The sequence below is a fragment of the Aquarana catesbeiana genome, linkage group LG04 (assembly GCF_042186555.1).
Source record: "Aquarana catesbeiana isolate 2022-GZ linkage group LG04, ASM4218655v1, whole genome shotgun sequence".
Classification (NCBI taxonomy): domain Eukaryota; kingdom Metazoa; phylum Chordata; class Amphibia; order Anura; family Ranidae; genus Aquarana; species Aquarana catesbeiana.
This window is the reverse complement of record NC_133327.1, coordinates 86,678,235-86,700,661: the sequence shown is the minus strand read 5'-3', so window position 1 is coordinate 86,700,661 and position 22,427 is coordinate 86,678,235.

Here is a 22,427-nt window from a genome sequence, read left to right as displayed (position 1 = left end):
TAATTTATTTATTTTCTATAACATTAATCTTTATAACAGAGTTCTCAGCCCTTTTGTGATAGCAATAAATTTAACTGAAAAAAAGTGTTTAAAAATGTAAATACATTTTTTTTTTTAAATATCAAAGTTCTCGGCCCCCACATGCATATAGGAACACAAATGCACACATATGGTGAATACAAGTATGTAAACTGATGTACAACACATATTAGGTATCACGATGCCTGCTGCAGTAAAAGGAATAATTATAATGCCATTATTTGTGGTTAACGCTAAATTGATGAGCTACGAAGGTTTTTTTAAAATGTCACCTATGCAAAATGTAGGGTTTTGTAGTCTTTTTTGTTGTCATTTTGTGTGCAGTTTTAAGCCTTGACATGTATGTATGCCTTTTGCAGCATACAGGTTCTAGGATCAAATTGTGAGTGAGCCAACTCCTTTGACTGAGAAGCAACCCCACACATGAATAGTCCCAGGATGCTTTACTGTTGGCATGACACAGGACTGATAGTAGCGCTCATCTTTTCTTCTTCGGTCAAGGTTTTTTTTTGGAAGCCCCAAACAATCAGAAAGGGGATTCATCAGAGAAAAATGTATTTGGTATCTATTTACTTGACCAAGTCTCATTTTTTATACACTACAGAAAAAAGCAGACACGTTTCCCCAAAAATGGATCCTCCAATCCCAGAAGACGCCACTTTCGGAGAAACCCGTCGGAGGGAGAGCACATGTAACATCATTGTGGAATAGGTGACATTGCAGCTGGCTTGCATGCTCTGCTTATTTCTTTGCGCCTTATTGTAAGTGCATTTTCATCTAGTTTAATTAAACATTTTAAACTGATTTACACAATGAGGCTTCTCTTTGTTCATGTTTCACACATGCTCCTGTGTTGAGTGGCGCTCATCCATAGAATGGGTTCTACTGCTGTGAAGATATATTCACTGGGAGGCTTTTGACTGTGAATTAACCCTGTGGAGTTTTATTATGGGCTGTGTTTGACATTTGGTAAGGGGCCATCTGTTCACTTTGAGGAGCAACTTATGTCAGCACTAGAGCACTTTCAAAGTGATACTGATTGTGAAGCACTGAGCACTTTATCACAGCGATTTCTATTATGGACTTTTCTCAGTTTATTGATTATGATTCATTTGTTTGAGTTTTTATTTTATATATATATATATATATATATATATATATATATATATATATATATATATTGCATGTTTGCACTTAACACACCAGCACTAGCACTTTATTTTGCATGTTATCATACTGTGCTAAGTTGATTCATATATAAATTTATATGATTTATATATTATTCATATGATTTAAAGGAACAGCACACCTATTTTGTATTTGAAGTTTATCAATCCAGTATCCCAAGGTTTTTGGTTGCAGCAGTTCAAGGTGACATTAGGGTTCAGCGTGGAATATGTATATTTTTCATTTAGCTTTCATACAACCGTGGCCAAAAGTTTTGAGAATGACACAAATATTAATCTTCACAAAGTCTGCTGCTTCAGTGTTTTCAGATCTTTTTGTCAGATGTTACTATGGTATACTGAAGTATAATTACAAGCATTTCATACGTGTCAAAGGCTTTTATTAACAATTACATTATATTCATGCAAAAAATCAATATTTTCACTGTTGACCCTTTTTTTTCAAGGCCTCTGCAATTTATTTTGGCATGTTGTCAATCAACTTCTGGGCCACACCCTGACTGATGGCAGCCCATTCTTGCATAATCATTGTCAATGAGTTTGTTAGAATTTGTGGGGTTTTTTTTTCACCCACCTCTTGAGTATTGACCACAAGTTCTCAATGGGATTAAGGTCTGGGGAGTTTCCTGGCCATTGACCCAACATTTCCATGTTTTGTTCCCCAAGCCACTCAGTTATCACTTTTGCCTTATGGCAAGGTGCTCCATCATGCTGGAATAGGCATTGTTCATCACCAAACTGTTCTTGGAATGGTCGGGACAAATTACTCTCTAAGGATGTTTTTGTATCATTCTTTATTCATGGCTGGGTTCTTGGACCAAATTGTGAGTGAGCCCACTCTCTTGGCTGAGAAGCAACCCCACACATGAATAGTCTCAGGATGCTTTACTGTTGGCATGACACGGGGCTGATGGTAGCGCTCACCTTTTCTTCTTCGGACAAGGTTTTTTTTGGAAGCCCCAAACAATCGGAAAGGAGATTCATCAGAGAAAAAGACTTTACCCCAGTCCTCAGAAGTCCAATCCCTGTATATTTTGCAGAATACAAGTCTGTCCCTAAAGCTTTTCCTGGAGAGAAATGGCTTCTTTGCTGCCCTTCTTGACACCAGGCCATCCTCCAAAAGTCTCTGCCTCACTTTGCATGCAGATGCACCTCACACCTGCCTGCTGCCATTCCTGAGCAAACTTTGCACTAGTGGTGCCCCAATGCTGCAGGTGAATCAACTGTAGGAGACGGTCCAGGCACTTGCTGGACTTTCTTGGGTGCCCTGAAGCCTTCTTCACAAATGCAGTGGAAATGTTTTTTATGGTATTAAGTCCATTTTTTATGGCAAAGAGGCACTTTGCAATTAATTGCAATTCATTTGATCTCCTTTCATAACATTCTGGAGTATGTAAATGCAAATTGCCATCATAAAAACTGAGGCAGCAGACTTTGTGAGAATTTATATTTGTGTCATTCTCAAAACTTTTGTCCATGGCTGTACATAATGTTTTAGGGTTCTGAGTGAGTTTTACTTAAAAAGAAAATTAGCATTTTAGCATGTGCCCGGAAAATGAAAACAAGGGCTCTGCCAGGGAGTGTTAAAGCCATTACATAGCCATAACATAGAATATTCATTTTGTATTGTGCTGTGATGCAGCTTATTGCATACAGTGGGGACAGAAAGTATTCAGACCCCCTTAAATTTTTCACTCTTTGTTATATTGCAGCCATTTGCTAAAATCATTTAAGTTCATTTTTTTCCTCATTAATGTACACACAGCACCCCATATTGACAGAAAAACACTGACATGTTGACATGTTTGCAGATTTATTAAAAAAGAAAAACTGAAATATCACATGGTCCTAAGTATTCAGACCCTTTGCTCAGTATTTAGTAGAAGCACCCTTTTGATCTAATACAGCCATGAGTCTTTTTGGGAAAGATGCAACAAGTTTTTCACACCTGGATTTGGGGATCCTCTGCCATTCCTCCTTGCAGATCCTCTCCAGTTCTGTCAGGTTGGATGGTAAACATTGGTGGACAGCCATTTTTAGGTCTCTCCAGAGATGCTCAATTGGGATTAAGTCAGGGCTCTGGCTGGGCTATTCAAGAACAGTCACTGAGTTGTTGTGAAGCCACTCCTTCCTTATTTTAGCTGTGTGCTTAGGGTCATTGTCTTGTTGGAAGGTAAACCTTCGGCCCAGTCTGAGGTCCTGAGCACTCTGGAGAAGGTTTTCGTCCAGGATATCCCTGTACTTGGCCGCATTCATTCGTCGTCCTGTCCCTGCAGCTGAAAAATACCCCCACAGCATGATGCTGCCACCACCATGTTTCACTGTTGGGACTGTATTGGACAGGTGATAAGCAGTGCCTGGTTTTCTCCACACATACCACTTAGAATTAAGGCCAAAAAGTTCTATCTTGGTCTCATCAGACCAGAGAATCTTATTTCTCACCATCTTGGAGTCCTTCTGGTGTTTTTTTAGCAAACTCCATGCGGGCTTTCATATGTCTTGCACTGAGGAGAGGCTTCCGTCGGGCCACTCTGCCATAAAGCCCCGACTGGTGGAGGGCTGCAGTGATGGTTGACTTTCTACAACTTTCTCCCATCTCCCAACTGCATCTCTGGAGCTCAGCCACAGTGATCTTTAGGTTCTTCTTTACCTCTCTCACCAAGGCTTCAGCCAGTTCCTTTGACCTCATGATTCTCATTTGCTCTGACATGCACTGTGAGCTGTAAGGTCTTATATAGACAGGTGTGTGGCTTTCCTAATCAAATCCAATCAGTTTAATCAAACACAGCTGGACTCAGATGAAGGTGTAGAGCCATCTCAAGGATGATCAGAAGAAATGGACAGCACCTGAGTGAAATATATGAGTGTCACAGCAAAGGGTCTGAATACTTAGGACCATGTGATATTTCAGTTTTTCTTTTTTAATAAATCTGCAAAAATGTCAACAATTCTGTGTTTTTCTGTCAATACAGGGTGCTGTGTGTACATTAATGAGGAAAAAAATGAACTTAAATGATTTTAGCAAATGGCTGCAATATAACAAAGAGTGAAAAATTTAAGGGGGATCTGAATACTTTCCGTCCCCACTGTACATTTAGAAATTGTCACATAGTACAAGTATAAATATATAACCTTTTAATTTTATTGACTCAGCGTTGCAGACACTCTTTTCTTTAAACCTGTTACAAGAAAACTTTTAGTTATAATTGATGTCAGCAAACACTTTGGGGAAACAGCACAACTTTAGTCTTTTAATGCACAGCGCTATTTAAATAATAGCAATTGAATCAATTTTTTTCATTTAGTAGGACATGAGCTGAGTAAACAGAATGTTAAAATTGTTTTTATTCTAATTTTGTTCAGGGTGCATAGGATTTTATTTTAATCAGATTTCTTTAACATCACTGATTTTATCTACAAACATAATCAGCCAATACCAAAATCTGTATGGTCTGTATTAAAAAATAATATCTCTGCTGCGCTCGTATTGCATACGTTTCAAATCCTCTCCTGACACAAACAGGTTCAAGTGTTATTAACATTAAATATAATGGTAAATCTTAAATCCAGGCTGTAGAAAAAAAAAAGACAGGCATTGATGCAGCTTTATATTTAATAATACACCTTTTTTTTTTTTCTTTTAAAGCAAGCAGTTTAAATACCTAAATTTGACGTGGTATCAGCCACTTTGGATATTCTGTGCAGAAGAGCTCGGAATAATGGGGGGCAGCACAAGGAGGTAATCAAGAATCAAGTGTGCTGCAATGTTCATTTGCTAACAATGGACATTTTGATAAGAGAAGAAAGCAGAGCAACAGAAACATGAGTTAAAGTGGTTGTAAACACACCCCCCCCCCCCCCCGAAACATTTTTACATATAGGTAAGCCTATACTAAGGCTTACCTATATGTACTGAAAATATCCCCTAAACATGTGCAGTTTAGGAGATATTTACCTTGTAGTGCACCGATGAGGTCATCGACGCATGCGCAGTGAAGAAACGGCCACCCGTGCCGTTTCTTCCCCAGTGTGTGCTGTGACTGGCGGCTCCTGCGTGCATGCGCGGGAGTGATGTCACGTGGCTCCAGCCAGTCACAGAGTCGGAGTCAGCGGCCCCGGAAGGAAGAGGGGCGAAGATGGATGCTTACACCAGCGGAGACATCACGAACATCGCGGGTTTTGTTTGCAGGTAAGTGCCACATAATGGGCTAGTATGCATGGCATACAGGAGAATAATGAGGAAGTAAAACCCTTCAGGGCCGAATGTCGGGAGACATTTGCCGTTTAAAAAAAAATGGCTGGCATTCGGCCTGTGTATGTGTCGGTCTGTCTGCTGACATGCTGGAAAACCAGCAGCCGACCGACTCCCGATCACCACTATCGGCTGATGGTGGAGAATGCTGATTGGAGTGTTCAGGTGGGGGGGTCCCTCTGTCAGAGCACAACAGCTCAGTGGGGGAGATCTCTGTACTAATGTTGGCTGGTTAGTACAGCGGCTCTGACCGAAGCTCTCAATTTTTTTGTGCAACCCGCTGTTAGTGTGTATGAGGCTCTTTAAGTAGTTGTAAACCTAGTTACACCACTTTTACCTACAGGTAATAGGACTTACCTGTAGGTACTGGAGATATCTCCTAAATCACGGTTTAGGAGATATTTACCGTATATGCTTGCGTTGACATCATTGGTGCATGCACTCTAAAGAAAGGGCACGATTCCATGACCGGCGGCTCCCGCGCACACACGCGGGAGTGACGTCACGTGACTCCAGCCAGTCACAGAGCCAGAGTCCACAGCCCCTGAAGGAAGAGGGGTGAAGATGGATGCGGCCACCAGCAGGGACAGCGGGGACATCGCGGGCTTCGTTTGTAGCTAAGTGTAACATAATGGGCTAGTATGCAATGCATACTAGCCCATTATGGTTTTACTTTGCAGGGGAAAAAAGAGGAAGTAGAACCCATTAGGGTTTATTTCCTCTTTAAATCAGTGTGCTGATTCTCCTTTCAATATTTAGTTACAGGATTGGGAAGAGACAAGACCCGTAAGTGTTATAACTGCAACATAGAAAAATCAGGTCTCCAACCCTGACAGGGCTGTGCTGTGTGGCAGAGCTGTGTAAATATCAGGAGGGGATTGACAGAAATAGACATCCTTTGGCAGGTAAAACAACTTTCTTTCATGTGTTTAATCTGTGCATTTAGCTGTTTGCCTGGAGTTCAGCTTCAAAGTAAGCCTGTCACAAGAGAAATGTCTTTTATGACCTACTACTGTTAAATACTAGTTGGCTGACTGTTATGCTGGCCCTCATCTCTACTACAGCAACTATGCAGATAAGGAAAGTCAGACTATTAAGCCCTATGCAAATGTTCCAGGGTAGTGGCTTAAAATATTGACAGTAGAAGATTAATATGTCAACTACGTAACTACCATTTTCAGTAGCGGTCAGGAATGGAAGTCTCCATGTTTATTTAACGGCAGGTTTCCTTTAATGACCATACTGATGATAATACATAACATTCTCAATCTGTAAAGCTAATACATCAAGATAGGGACATTTAATGTTAAAAAAGTGACATTTATTTTTAGTTGCATCCAATAAGATTTGAAAATTACAGTCACATGTGACTTTGTGAATTTAGTATATGTGATGAAGGTTTTAATTGTTGTACCAAAAATTATTGAACCCTGAGCTAATTATTTTTATCACTAGCAACATACTTTATATCCACAGGATATCTGAGTTTATCATTAGCTCCTTCCCGCATCTGTAAAGCTATCAGTTTGAATTAAGCTAAATTATTCAAGTCCATTGCGAGATGGTACATAGCTTCATCCTGATTAACACATCTTCATCCTTCTCTTCCCAGCACGTGCTTCATAGCTGTTAAACCTGGGGAGTTGTCTTACAAATATGGTGGACCTGCCTCATGTTTGTCATGTTCTGGACCAAGGTACTCAAGCCGCATAGGCATTGCAGCTGCTACTGGCTACCCCCCAGGGCCGTCTTTAATGTTGATTGGCCCCCCCTCCATTCTGAGACATACAAAAAATAGCAGGTAGACTCAAAATCAGTTTACTGCAGCAGATCATGCAGCAATTGTAATTGGTTGCCAGAGGTTACAGCCTGTCCTTACCGCTCACTGGCTGGTTGCTAGAAGTTACAACACATAATTTCTGCTTGCCGATTGGTGGCTAGAGTTTACTGTACATTATTAGCGCTCACTGATTGGTTGCTAGGGGTTGCAGCACATCATTATCACTCACTGATTGGTTGCTAGGGTATACAGCAGATCACTACTGTTCACTGATTGGTTGCTGCAGGTTAATGCACATCATTACCACATACTGAGAAGTGGAGTAATCCCAAATAACTGAGCAAGTAAAGTGACACATTAATACACATACTACAGGAGAGGGTCAGAGACTACAAACTTATTACAGGAGAGCATCAGAAACTGCTAATATACCGCAGGAGAGCATCAGAGACTGCAAATATACTGCAAGAGATGACCAGAGACTGCGGACATGCTACAGGAGACAATCAGAGACTGCGTACATACTACAGGAGACAATCAGAGACTGCGGACACGCTACAGGAGACAATCAGAGACTGCGGACATACTACAGGAGACATATCAAAGACTGCAGACATTATATAGGAGATGGTCAGAGAACTTTCAGCAATGCGCAGCTTTACAATTGAATAATACAGCTCAGAGTTTCAGCAGTCAGGCATTCTATGGGTGTAAGGACATACCTGGCCAGCCGAGTACACTACATACATTCAGAGGTCTGGGAGCAGGGCTTCCACTCTCTGCTCTCACTACAACTGGTCCCCCCCTGAGCATACAGGTTGCATGAGGTGGGGTTAGAGCATCAGTGGAGCTCCCGGCCCCACCCCTGGACCTCTGTATTCCCCAGCCAGTATAGAGGGGGTGGGGCTGGGAGCTCCACTGACACTCTAACCCTGCCCCATGCAGCCTGTATGCTCGGAAAAGAGTGGTAGTGAGAGAAATTATCAGAGTGGGAGCGTCAGTGGAGCTCCCAGCCCCGTCCCCGGACCTCTGTATTCCAAAGCCAGTATAGAGGGGGCGGGGGCTGGGAGCTCCACTAACGCTCCCACTCCAATCACTGCTCTCACTAAAGCTGCTCTGTTCTGAGCATACAGGCTGCATGAGGCTGGGTCAGAGCATCAGTAGAGCTCCCAGCCCTGCCCCCTCTCTGCTGGCTAGCTTGGGAATACAGCCTCCCATGTCCTCTGTGCGCTTTGCAAAACTGTCATCAGGGCCCCAATTCATCGGTAGTGCCGGCTCAAGTGGCAGCTGATTTGGGCCCCCAGGAAAGATTGGGCCCAGGGCAGGTGCCCCAATTGCCTTGCGTTAAAGACGGCCCTGCTGCCCCACCTCTACCCTGAAGCTGGCTCTAGGAGCTGATCACATGACCGGACCAGAGCGCCCTCAGAATAGTTAAGCATACACATCTTACCTCTACAGGGTAGTTAGTATAAGGCTTAGAATGGGGGTGAGAGCAGGCTTAAGTTTAGGTGGGATTTGACTGGACTTCTACCTTAATGCCCAAAATGAAGAGAAACCTCCCAAATGGAACAAAGATGACAAAAAAAAATGACAGGGGTAGGCTATAACCTCTAGTGCAACGGTCCCCAACCTCTTTGGCACCAGGAAATCGGTGGTTGGGGGAGTTTGGTGGTTGTAGCGGACAAGTCGGGGGATGAGATATTCATGAAGTCTGTCCCCTTCACACCACAGCCCCCTTTACAGCACAGTCTCCCCTTTATATCAGTGTCTACAGTCCCCCTTTACATCACAGTCCCCCCTTTAATGCAGTCCCACAGTGTCCTCAGTTCCCCTTCACATCACAGCCCCCTCTACATTACAGTGTCCTTTTACACTACAGTCCCCTTTACATTAATGTAACGGGGACTGCTCTGTAAAGGGGGCACTGTAATGTAAAGGGGGGGGTGTGATGTAAAGAAGACTGCACTGTTAAGGGTCTACTGTAATATAAAGGGGAATGCACTGTAAAGGGGTCACTGTGACAGTGTGCCATTACAGTGCAGTCCCCTTTACATCACAGCCCTCCTTTACATTACAGTGCCCCTGCAATCTGCCCCCTCCCCTCCTTTCCTCTCTAACATCAATCTCTGCCTCCCCTGCACAGGACTGCTACCTGCAGAGTAGAGGCTGATAACAGTCTGTGTGTCCTCTCCCAGCTCCTCTGCCCTCCAGCCCGGCCAACACTGTCATCCTATTAGCAGGGCAGGGAGAGGGAGGAGCTCTCCATTTCGATCTGCAGTTCCTCCCGCCCCCTGCCATACTGATTGAATGAAATTATCGGCTGGGGAAGGCGGAGGAGCTGGGAGAGGACGCATGGGCATTGCCGGCTGGTAGGAGGCGAGCAGCGACCGCGGTCTGTGATAGACCTGTGCTGATCACTGTCGCCATGGACTGGCACTGGTTCGTGGCCTGGGGGTTGTATCCAAAATGAAAAAAAAAAACATTTGTCTTTAGAAATACTTTAAATAGACATTTTGGATGCAAATCAAATACAAGTGTTTACTATTTTCAATAACTTTAAGCCCATAGAGATTAAACATAAAAAAAGTGCAATTAATGCAGCATTTTACTTTCTGCTGAATGAAATGGCAAAATCCCATATCCCAGTGCTAAGTGTTTTTGCTTATCTGCTAACATTTCTTTATAGTGCCTTATCTAAGCATTAACATCCTACCTTGTGCTCTTTAAGTTGAAAGGCTACTTGATGAAAATCTTTAAAGTTCCAGCAGTTTCTTTTAAGCCTCTTAAAGCCAGTTCCTCGTATGTCTTGGACAAGTTTCTTGTAATCAACTTTCCAAGATAACATAAAGCTTCAGGGTAAATGGCTTTGGAAGCTTGTGAGATATAAATGAAGAATTAACCATTAAAATGTACTTAGGGTGTACATATATCTTATCATTTGAAATTCATCTTGATTAAAGTATATGTAAACCCAGTCTCATAGCAGCTTTAACATATTAAAATGCTTTCCATAGTCATTTTAATGTTCTTAAATCTACAGCATTCAATAAAATACTACTTGGTGATTCTGCCATGAAAGTCCTTGTGAAGGCACTTTCTCTTATAGGATGAAACGACTCTGCCTCCATCTCCCAACTGTTCTTCTGCATCAGGGGATAAGACACCACACCAACAGCAGCAGCTCTGCAGATGGAGAGGAATGTGAACAACCTCAGCCTTGAACTCCTCTTAAGCCACCATCTGATACATTTCACCCTGCCCATCGGGGCTTAATCAATCATAGAGGTGAAGGAATGGAGCAACACAATTCTATTTATGCATCATCAGCCGCACATAAAACATAAAATGATTGTGAAACACATGGAAACAGTGCTGAAAATACTTTTAAAGAGATAGCTGCCTCCCGACAATGATATAATCAGATTATGATGGCAATTTTTAAACGCAGAAATAAAAAAATATAATAAACAAAAACAAAAAACACAAAAAAGAACAATTTAATAAATATGTTCCGTCTTATCTAACTGCAACATTCTTCTGCATTGTAACCCTGTAAAACAATCACTTGAAAGAAAAAGAAAAAAAAAAAGAATCTTTGCCTGCACATGACTGAATGATAGAAATCAGAAAAGCTTAACCTCTTTTACTGAGATAAGGGGACATTTTCTTGCAAAGTGAAATTCTCTTCTAAAGTGAATAGCATTTTTACCTTTTGTAAAAAAAAAAAGGTAACTCTTTCTGATACATGGTGCTTTATCAAATGAAATGTTGATCACTTAGAGTTTAAATATACTTTAATAAAAAAGTGGACTTTCAAGTTTGAAAAAGCTGACTTTTATATTGCTCCTCATACATATTTGAGTCAATGCTACCAGTTTAGTCCCAAAAAATGTTATCTGCTCTCTGTGCAGTACAGATGATCCTAAAATCTGTAGAAAACAAGAAGTTCAAGAGGCATCAGGGACATGAGAGCCCGAATTTTCCGGTATTAAATAAAAGAAGGCATCCCCGAGATCCCTTTATATAATCATGTTCTTTGCTTACCCCTGCAGGACTTAGATAAGTGCTGTCAGCTGCACCTGACTTAATTCGGTTGTCACAAAATTTTGAGGATTGCCTACGGAAGTGTCACAAATTAATGAGATAAACACTAATAAATTGTATCATAAAATCCACGCTTTTTATATCATACACTTGTATGCCTCTAACGGTAAACTACACTCAACTAACCAAATATTATTATAAATCATTTTCCTTGCTTACCCCTGCAGCACTTTGATAAGCACTGCTAGCTGTACCTGACATCATTTGGTTGTCCAAAAATGTTGAAGTTTGCCTATGGAAGAGTCAAAAATGAATGAGATAAACGCTAATACATTGTGTGATAAAATCCCTGTTTTTTTAATCATACACTTGTATGCCTTTTAAAGAAAAAATGCACTCCATTGACAAAATATTAATATAAAACATATAACTGCTGCACAAAATAAATTGGTAATTTGTTAATAAAAATCACCTTTCCAGTTTAACTGCTTCCCATCCAGAATTAGCTTATTAATCTTCCTTAGTACTGTGCCCCATACTAGCTGCTAGATGTGTAACTGCACTGTATTTGGGATCCAACCTGCACTGATAAAAATGATTTTGTTGGCTTGTAATTTTAACTTAAACATTTTATAATTTTCAACATAAAAATAAATGTTAATTTATGTACATTGATATTTTAGTACCTTACTTAATTTTCATTAGTTCTTAAAACACACCTTTTACATTTACAAAAATAATCTATAATATTGAGTAATCTAGACAAAACCTTTAAGGTATGTGCATTACCATATTCTAATTGAGTTACATTTACTTAAAAAAATTATCTTTTCATTTGACTGAAATTGCAGGACGCATATAATTGCCAAATGTGCAACCGCACGAGTTTTGATGCTGTATATTTTATTTTAGATTATGTAACCGATGGGCCCGCCCACTTAGCACTGTTATTACATTTCAAAAACAAATATACCATATTTATGCTGCATTGGCAGGAAAAACAAGAATATTGGTATAGTGTATTTTTTCATATAGCACTCTTATTTTGTATCAGAAAGAATGATTATGGGACTCATTTATGCTTTTAGCCTAAGATACCCTGAAAACCTAAAATATACCTTTGAAGTTTTTCAGAAGATCTTTTATAGAGCTAGATGTGGGGAATCTATCTTCAAAAGTTCACACATTAACCGCTTGCTGACCAACCACCGTCATTATACTGCGGCAGGTCGGCTCTCCTGCTCAAACCACTGTAGGTGTACATCGGTCTTTGCACACGAGATAGCAGGTGCGTGCCGCGGGAGCGTGCCCGCGGGTCCAGCGGACTTGATGTCTGCCGGTGACCTGCGATCGTGGTGTACAGAGGTGGAACGGGGAAATGTAAACGAGGCGATTCCCAGTTCTGCCAGATGACATGTCAGAGATCTGTTCCCAGTGATCTCTGTCATGTCCCTGGTAGCCCATCCCCCCTACAGTTAGAACACGCTGAGGGAACACACTTAACCCCTTGATCGCCCCCTAGTGTTAACCCCTTCCCTGCCAGTGTCATTTATACATTGATCTAAAGAGGTTTTCAGAAAATAATGTCCATAATTATTTCATATGTTTTATAGTATATTGAAAAATGTGCAACAACAGGGCTCTGATTGACAGAGACTGCTGCTCCTCCCCCTCTCAGTGTTCTGATTATTGAAGGATGATATTGAGGTAGATTCAGTTACTAATGCCAATTGCATATACAGTAAATAGAAATAGAAATATATGATTTTATTTAAACATTAAAAATAAGACTAGATTAAATGCTATATGCTATTTTTTATATGTGCCAAGATTTCAGTTTTAATCTGTCTATTGCTGCTTAGGTTAAAATAACCAAAAGCATTGTCATTCTATATGAACTGTTTTGACGCTCTCATATAATGACTGGAAAGCTTACACACAGGGAATGACAAAGGACACAAAATCACATGAAGCCTTTGTAGCCATGTGCATTGCTGAGAATTGAGAGTGAGAGAAACACTAGGTATAACAGCTCCCCGTAGCTGCTGTGGTGCTGAACTGGTTAACAGCTATATCAGCAAGAGGAGACTCTACTGCAATCAAGTCACAAGGACGTGAAAGAGCTGCATTTTCTCAAACTGTACAGGACACAGCTTCCTGTTGCCATGATGGAGCCCGGAGAGTGCACATTGCTGTCCAGTGTGCACCACCACTGTTGTATTATGGGAGGATCCAGAAAGCTGAATCTAGGTGTGACAACAGCCAGAGTCACCTGATTGCAGAGTAGAGAATGTACTTATTTCTGTGTAAGACTGGATGGTGAGCTGCATTATCACTGGGACTGGTAAGCTGCTGTGGGGATTTACTTTCTGCTGCTAGACAGGGACAGAGCCTTTTAGAAATGGACCATACGGCCATTTAGTAGCCTTATTTTCTGCCTGTGTGGCTGGTACTGTACTCTTGTGCACCAATGGTACAACTGGACCCCGGCCTTAGCCGGCTGAAGATTTAGGACTAAAGACTGTCCCTTAACAGCTGCTACACAGAGACCTTCACCTATTGCTTATGCTAAGAGGTACCTCTCAGGAGACATTGCACCACATCCTAGCTATTTTCCTAGAGTGCACTCTAGGGTAGTTATAGTATTATTATTCACATTACAGTTAATGTTTATATGCACTGTTTGTTGCTGAATTTGCTGATTCATGAGTTAATTCCAGTCTAGTGGTACAGAAATCTATTCTGTTACCTTGCCATAGTGATTATACTGTCTAGCAGATCATGTCTGAATCAACCTTCTGTGTGTTTGTTTATGCTCAAACCACCATTTATTCTAACCCGTACCAATACATTGAATTCATTTACCACAAAACAGCTTTGTAGCTATTCCTGGGACCAATTCAAGGTAAAGGTATTGATATTTTTTTTTCCAATAATTGCTTGCAGTAATTTTCACTCAACCAAGTCTGTCAGAGGGGTTGAGGTTGAGGTTGTTCACTGATAAAAAGGGTAAATCTCCCTAACAAGGGCAGAGACATCAATACAAATCAGCCAGATATTCTAATCCCTCTCCACTCTATCCCGAAAAAAATTTTTTTTGAATTTACTTATAATTTACCCACTTCAATACCAGACACTTTCACCCCTTTCCTGCCCAGGCCAATTTTCATATTTCAACACTGTCACATTTTGAAAGATAATTACTCAGTCATGCAACACTGTAGCCAAATGAAATTTGTATGATTTTTTGAGACAGAAAGAGCTTTCTGTTGGTGGTATTTAATCACCAATTGGGTTTTTCATTTTTTGCTACATAAACAAAAAAAGACAAAAAAAATATTGAAGTTTAGTTTTTGTTATACCGTTTTGCAAATAAGTAACTTTTCTTCCTCACTGATATGTACTGATGAGGCTGCGCTGATGGGCACTGATGAGGCTGCGCTGATGGGCAATGATGATGCTTCACTGATGGGCAATGATGATGCTTCACTGATGGGCCCCTCACAGATTCAGCTCTGCTTCCCTCACACACTGTCTCTGTGTCAGGAAAGGAGAGCCGATAACCAGCAAAGGAATTGAGTCTGTTTACACTGTGACAGCTGTGATTGGACACAGCTGATCACATGGTATAGGGCTGCTGTGATTGGTCCTTTATCCTGATCTGTGATGCGCTGTGTGTAAGGCACACAGCAGTCACAGAGCACTCCCGATGCGCCCTCCCAAAACTGGAGAACTGTGCTGTAGGCAAATATGGACTATAGCATGGGCGGGAAGTGGTTAAGACAGGAAATTTACACTAAATACTCAATACACATTACTGCTATGTTTGCCAATTTTCATTCTTTTGTGGACACTGGGCATGTAAAAAAAGTAACGCAGACAGTGAAATTATAGGAAAAAAATAAAAGTAACAGGACACTAATAGCAAGTACAAAAAAACAGCCTAATGGGTAAAATTGAGAGTTTCCACTCCAACAACATTTTGCCCCAATGTCTCACCTAAAATCATTCCAACCTTCTTAATTAGGGGACTTTGAGGCCTATCTCAGAAAATTACATTAAAAAGTATAACTACCAGTAAAAAAAAATGCCTATATTTAAAGTGTAACTAAAGGCAAACCCTTTTTTTTTTTTTTTTTTTTTATAAATACATAATAAAGGATACATTTTTTTTTATCCTCTCACTTCCTACCTTGGCTATAGGACAGGAAGTGAAGAAAAATCTCCCCAAAAGGACACAGATGGAAAAAAAAACTGATGAGGGTTATAACTCTTCCATACTCTATCCAAAATGATATAAAGTGTTGCCTTCAGTTACACTTTAGCATGTAATGTGATTTATTACTTCATAATATATTACAATTACTTTATACAAACATGAATCTGCTTAGAGCAAACAGAAATAAGAAACTGTAATCCCAAGACCTAACATCTCTAAACCATTTAATTTCAACTAAATAAATATTTATAATTTATTTTTCAGTTAATAAAATATGTGCCACAAAGATTGTTTAGTGTCCCAGATAAATGTTCAGGGGCTTCTCTGTAATATCTGCAGCACAGGTTTCCTTATCCATTTCATAAGTCTATATAGCCATTTAAGGTTGTTGGCGATTTGTGATTAGTGATTCAAGGCTCAGTTTCCCATTTGCTTCACAGTCAACTAATCCCTGCTTTTCTGCTCTAGGCATTTAGTCTGTGTGAGTAAAATCCCGGCATTTTGGTGCACCCAGGAGGCACATATGTAGCATCCAGCCCAGCTGCCTGCAGCCTGTCAAAATCTATGATAGGCCAATGCTGGCACCGAAATGCTTATGGGCCATATGTGCTCAGGGATGTATGAATGGAACACAAGTATTCCAGTGTGCCTTTGGCCTAATCTTGACACCTGAAGTTTTTGATTAAATCAGGTACATTCTTACCAAGGCTATAATTTTATACTTTTTATAAATTGGCTTTTATAGAATTTTATACTGTTAAATCTAGGCAAATTTTTGTCACCCCATCACTTGGCCTCTACCAAGAAGGAATAAAGTGAATTTTTCACTTAATTTAGCGCATAGTGACAAATTCTCTGGAAAAGCTACTGTAGCGCTTCTCCCCCAGTAGCCAGCATGATTACTGTTCAGGTCTTCCCAAACTTCTTCCCCACAGCAGGTCACACAATAAGCTCATTCACTCTTTCCTCAAAGACCAGTCTAGGGAATGTTGTTTTTGTGTTTTTTTTTCCTTTTTGGAAAATTTGGATAGGATTAAGGGAACTGGTGGGATACTCCAAAAATAAGAACTATGTGCACCATGAGGACTTGATCTTCCTTTCTGAGCAAGCTACTGTATATTGATGTCGGGAATGAAACAAACAGCAGACTTCAACTTAAGTAGTAGTAGTTAGAGCCACAAAAGCTAAGCCCCTCCAAAATAGGAGATTATCTGGACAGAGCTCTTCAGGATACTAGCCAGTGTCCCCTTTAACCGCTTCCTGACCAGCCACTGTCATTTTACTGCGGCAGGTCAGGATAGCAGACGTGCGCACGAGCCCGCTGCACAGCGGGGGTGCCGATGCTCATGGCCGATGGTTGCGATGACCGCCGGCCATGAGCAATCGCGGGCACGAGAGGCAGAACAGGGATGAGTGTGTGTAAACACACACTCATCCCTGTTCTGTTCTGAGAAGCGTGACAGATCGTGACTTCCTATTAGCTGGGAACCACAATCCGTCACTTCCTCTAGGTCAGTCCCCTCCCCCTACAGTTAGAAACACAAATAGGCAACACAGTTAACCCCTTGATCGCCCCCTAGTGTTAACCCCTTTCCTGCCAGTGACATTTTTACAGTAATCAGTGCATATTTATAGCACTGATCGCTGTATAAATGCCAGTGGTCCAAAAAATGTGTCAAGAGTGTCCAATGTGTCCGCCATAATGTCGCAGTCCCAAAAAAAATCACAGATCGCCTCCATTACTAGTAAAAAAAAAATAATAAAAATGCTATAAATCTATCCCCTATTTTGTAGATGCTATAACTTTTGCGCAAACCAATCAATATACGCTTATTGCAATTTTTTTTACCAAAAATATGTAGAAGAATACATATCGGCCTAAACTGAGAAAAAAATGTGCTTTTTAAAAAATAAAATGGGGATATTTATTATAGCAAAAAGTACAAAATATTGTGTTTTTTTCAAAATTGTCGCTCTTTTTTTGTTTATAGCACAAAAAATAAAAAACGCAGAGGTGATCAAATACCACCAAAAGCTTTGTGGGAAAAAAAGGGCGACAATTTTGTTTGGGTGCAGCATCGCACGACTGTGCAATTGTCAGTTAAAGCGGCACAGTGCCAAATCTCAAAAAATGGCCCGGTCATTCAGCAACCAAATCTTCTGGGGCTGAAGTGGTTAACAGGTCCACAGCTGACTAAGGTACAGAGAAGTAGCTAGAGCACAATGTCCCCAAGATCACTCTGTACTGACAAGGCCCAAGGATAGATGGTAGCTTCCTTCCAATCTTCCAAGCTATACCCTCCAGTGATACCAGACAGATCTTTGTCAGGAAGCTCCCCTTCAGTCAGCTTCTTCTAAGCACCTGGGTCTCAGCATTCCTCCCCTCATATTACCCACCTAAGGCCTCTCCAACAACAGCTTCTGCCTGGGAACGCAGCATGCCCCCAGGCTGGACAGCTCCACTCTGGGACGAGACCCAGAGCTCTGTGTGCTTCCAGAATAAATACAGTCTCCCAGCATGCCATTAGAGCCTACCTTTCTGGGATAGGCTGGGGCTGCATCCATATTCATGCTGCCAACTGCATAACTGCACACCTATCATCCAGAAACTTCTCAAGTTACCTGAATACAGAGGGAGCTATCAGGCAGACTGGCAGCAGCAGAGCACACAGAGCAGACCTGACTAAACAATTACAGCTCACTGAGTAAAGTGAGCCAAACTATGCTTTCACCTTATCCAAATTTACAGCCACACTGACTACAGTGTGGCAACTAAATTTTCCTATCAAAAGCACACACTAATGCCCCGTACCCACGGTCGGATTTTCCGACGGAAAATGTGTGATAGGACCGTGTTGTCGGAAATTCCGACCGTGTGTGGGCTCCATCACACATTTTCCATCGGATTTTCCGACACACAAAGTTTGAGAGCAGGATATAAAATTTTCCGACAACAAAATTCGTTGTCAGAATTTCCGATCATGTGTACACAAATCTGACGCATAAAGTGCCACGCATGCTCAGAATAAATAAAGAGATGAAAGCTATTGGCTACTGCCCCATTTAGAGTCCCGACATACGTGTTTTACGTCACCACGTTCAGAACGATTGGATTTTCCGACAACTTTGTGTGACTGTGTGTATGCAAGACAAGTTTGAGCCAACATCCGTCGGAAAAAATCCTAGGATTTTGTTGTTGGAATGTCCGATCAATGTCCAACCGTGTGTACAGGGCATAACACTTACCTAACTATGCTAGCATTTACCTAGGAGAGTGCTACATCGCTTTTCCAGCCACCAACCTGCCTACTTACCTCTACTACAATACCCCCCCTCATCATCACCATGAGCTGTCCATCTGTGTTGAAGTATAAACAGGATTAATGACCTTCCCCTCTTACATGTGTAATGCCGCGTACACACGATCGGACATTCCAACATCAAAATCCTGGATTTTTTCCAACGGATGTTGGCTCAAACTTGTCTTGCATACACATGGTCACACAAATCTTGTCGGAAATTCCGAAAGTCAAGAACGTGGTGACAAACAACACGTACGATGAGCCGAGAAAAATGAAGTTCAATAGCCAGTGCAGCTCTTCTTGATTCCGAGCATGCGTGGAACTTTGTGCATCGGAATTGTGTACACACGATCGGAATTTACAACAACGGATTTTGTTGTCGGAAAATTTGAGATCCAGATCTCAAATTTTGTGTGACGGAAATTCCGATGGAAAAGTCCGATGAAGACTACACACGGTCGGAATTTCCGACAACAAGCTCCTATTGAACATTTTCCATCTGAAAATCCGACCCCTTCCTGCCCAGGCCTATTTCCAGCTTTCAGCACTGTCACATTTTGAATGACAATTGTGCGGCCATGCAACACTGTACCCAAATTAAATTTTTATCATTTTATTCACACAAATAGAGCTTTCTTTTTTTTTTTTTTTTTTTAAAAAAAGGTTTTCTTAATTTCTGTCAGATGTGTCACTGATGTGTGCTGACGAGGCTGCACTGATGGGCACTGATGGGCACTAATGAGGTGGCACTGATGAAGAGGCAGTAACATGCAGCACTGATTGGCACTGATATGTGGCACTGATATGCAGCACTGATGAGCACTGATAGGTGGCACTGATGGGCACTGATATGTGGCACTTATGGGCACTTATAGGCGGCATGGATAGGCGGCACTGATGGGCTGGACTGATGAGCAGGCACTGATGGGCACTTAAAGGTAGCGCTGACTGGCATTACTGATGGGCACAGTTATACATCTTCGCCCCAGAATGAGTGGGGATCCCGCCCGCTGTCATTTGTCTATATGGTGGACGGGAGGTAGTTTCCTTAAAGTGGTTGTGCAGTCATCTGTTCAAAAATTAAAAGTTAGCAGCTACAAAAACTGTAGCTGTTGACTTTTAATAAAAGGATGCTCACCTGCCTCAGGATCCAGCGCTTCACCAGGCTTTGGTCCCTGGCACCAGCATACTAACTATGGCCGGCCGGCTGTGACTGCTTGCAGCTTCACAGCCGACTGTTCACTGCGCATGTGCGAGTCAAAATGTGTCAAAACAAAAAATTAACAGTAAAATAGATAAGAAAAAAATGTTTTAAAGAGCCCCGTCCCGACGAGCTCATGCACAGAAGCGATCGCATACGTGAGTAGCGCCCGCATATGAAAACGGTGTTCAAACCACACATGTGAGGTATTGCCACGATCGTCAGAGCGAGAGCAATAATTCTAAGCCCTACACCTCCTCTGTAAACTCAAAACTGGTAACCTGTAGAGATTTTTAAACATCACCTATGGAGATTTTTAAGGGTTACATTTTTTCTCCATTCCACGAGCGGGAGCAATTTTGAAGCGTGACATGTTGGGTATCAATTTACATAGCGTAACATTATCTTTCAGAATATAAAAAAAAGTTGGGTTAACTTTACTGTTGTCTAATTTTTTTATTCAAAAATGTTTTTCAAAAACAGTAAGACCGCTGTGCAAATATGGTGTGACAGAAAGTATTGCATCGACCGCTATTTTATTCTCTAGGTTGTTAAAAAAAAAATATATATATATATAATAATGTTTGGGGGTTCTAAGTAATTTTCTAGCAAAAAAAATCATTTTAACTTGTAAACAACACGTGTAAAAAAGAGGTTCGGTACTTAAGTGGTTAAAATGCTCAGAGCCTCCAGTAACTGCTATTATAACCTATTTAGCAAAGTATTTTTCACAAAAAGAAATTTTCACTTGTAGCCTTAATAATGGTAATAAGAATGGCCAGCCAAAAAGCTGCCCATGTGCCAACAGCTTCAGAATATGTCAAATAAGAATATTGGGTAGTGCCTTTTAGAATTTTGTGTGTTCATATGTCCAACACAGCTCAGCACACCTGCTGTTTCTATCTCTATGACTATTGATGCACCAAATGTACTTGGGTTAAATGTGTGGGATGTTTGCTGAACCTAAAATCAAACGTTCATCTAAAACCAATTGGATTAAATAGGGACCAAAGCTTTAAAGTCATTTCCGGACATTTTCAAGAAACTAGGCTTAGGAAGAATGACGTGACTGGAGCTCCGAGGCTTTTAATGACAAAAGGTAATTTTGTCATAAAAGCTCTTGGAACAAAATCACATATAGGTGGTATTTATGTGATCACGCAGGTGTGGCCCGTGGCTAGGAGGATTTCAGCTGTTTCCATCTAGGTAAGGAGTAGGGTTTGATATTTTTGATCAAGGGGTATATGAAAGTACACTTTAATTAAATGTAAAATTTGCTTCTGTAGCAGTTACATACATCGATTTTATTACAATAATGGATATGAAGATATAATAATATGTAATTATTATACAAAGTAACTAATGCAGTAATCATATCAATTTTTTTTAAGGAAAGCGGAGTTACACTTTAGGGAAAGAAGAGGAAAGGAAATATGAGCAGCAGATTAATTAATTGTTCTCTAGAATTTCTCAGAATAATATAAATGGATTTGTGTGTAACTTAAATATTGTTTTGTTCTCCTTTTTGCCAAATTACAATGTCTCTCTGTCTTTCAGGGGGTATCTAAAATATCCTAAAATTCTTCATTTTATTCCAATGTGTACACACTCAGCAAATTTGCCCTTAAAGTTTCTTTGTAAAATTACATGTTTGTATATATATATATATATATATATATATATATATATATTTTTTTTTTTTTTTTTTTGTCCTTCATTGTTACAATTACCCAACCATTATTACAAAGAAAAATAATCTAATTTACACACATGTATTTCTCTTCTATATAAAATAGCCTTAATAAATGTCCGAGGAATTAAAGTTTTCTATTTCTTCTTTTTGACTCTCTGCAATTTATGATTTAATTGTGACACTAGCTGTCAATCAGCATGTGAAGTTTTAATATATGCTTAAATTCTACCGTTAAAACCAATTGAAAAATACAATTGTTCCATTGCCTGCAAATTACTTTGTGGTTTTTCTTCCATAAATTAGCTGTTTTATGACCATGGAAAAACAAATTATGTAGTAGAATATACGAATAGAAAAAGAAAGGAATATTTTAATTATTCACATGTTGAGAAATATGATCATTTTTTAAAAATTGGAACTTAGAAGTACATAGCATGTATGGTTCTAGGCATGAAAGACATCATGAATTACTCAACAGAAATGAATTAATTAGCTCTGCTTTCCAATATAGTTTAATGTTTTGTTTCCCTTCCGGCTCTGTACTTTGAAGTTCAGCTTCAATAGCCTGCCATCATTGACTATTCCAGTTGTGATTCATGTAACATTTTCCAATTATAAATTAAACTAAACCTCAATTCATAGTTCAAATAATGAATAAATAATTATTTAACCAATAATTCCCATTGGAGAGATGAGTGTACATTAGCTTT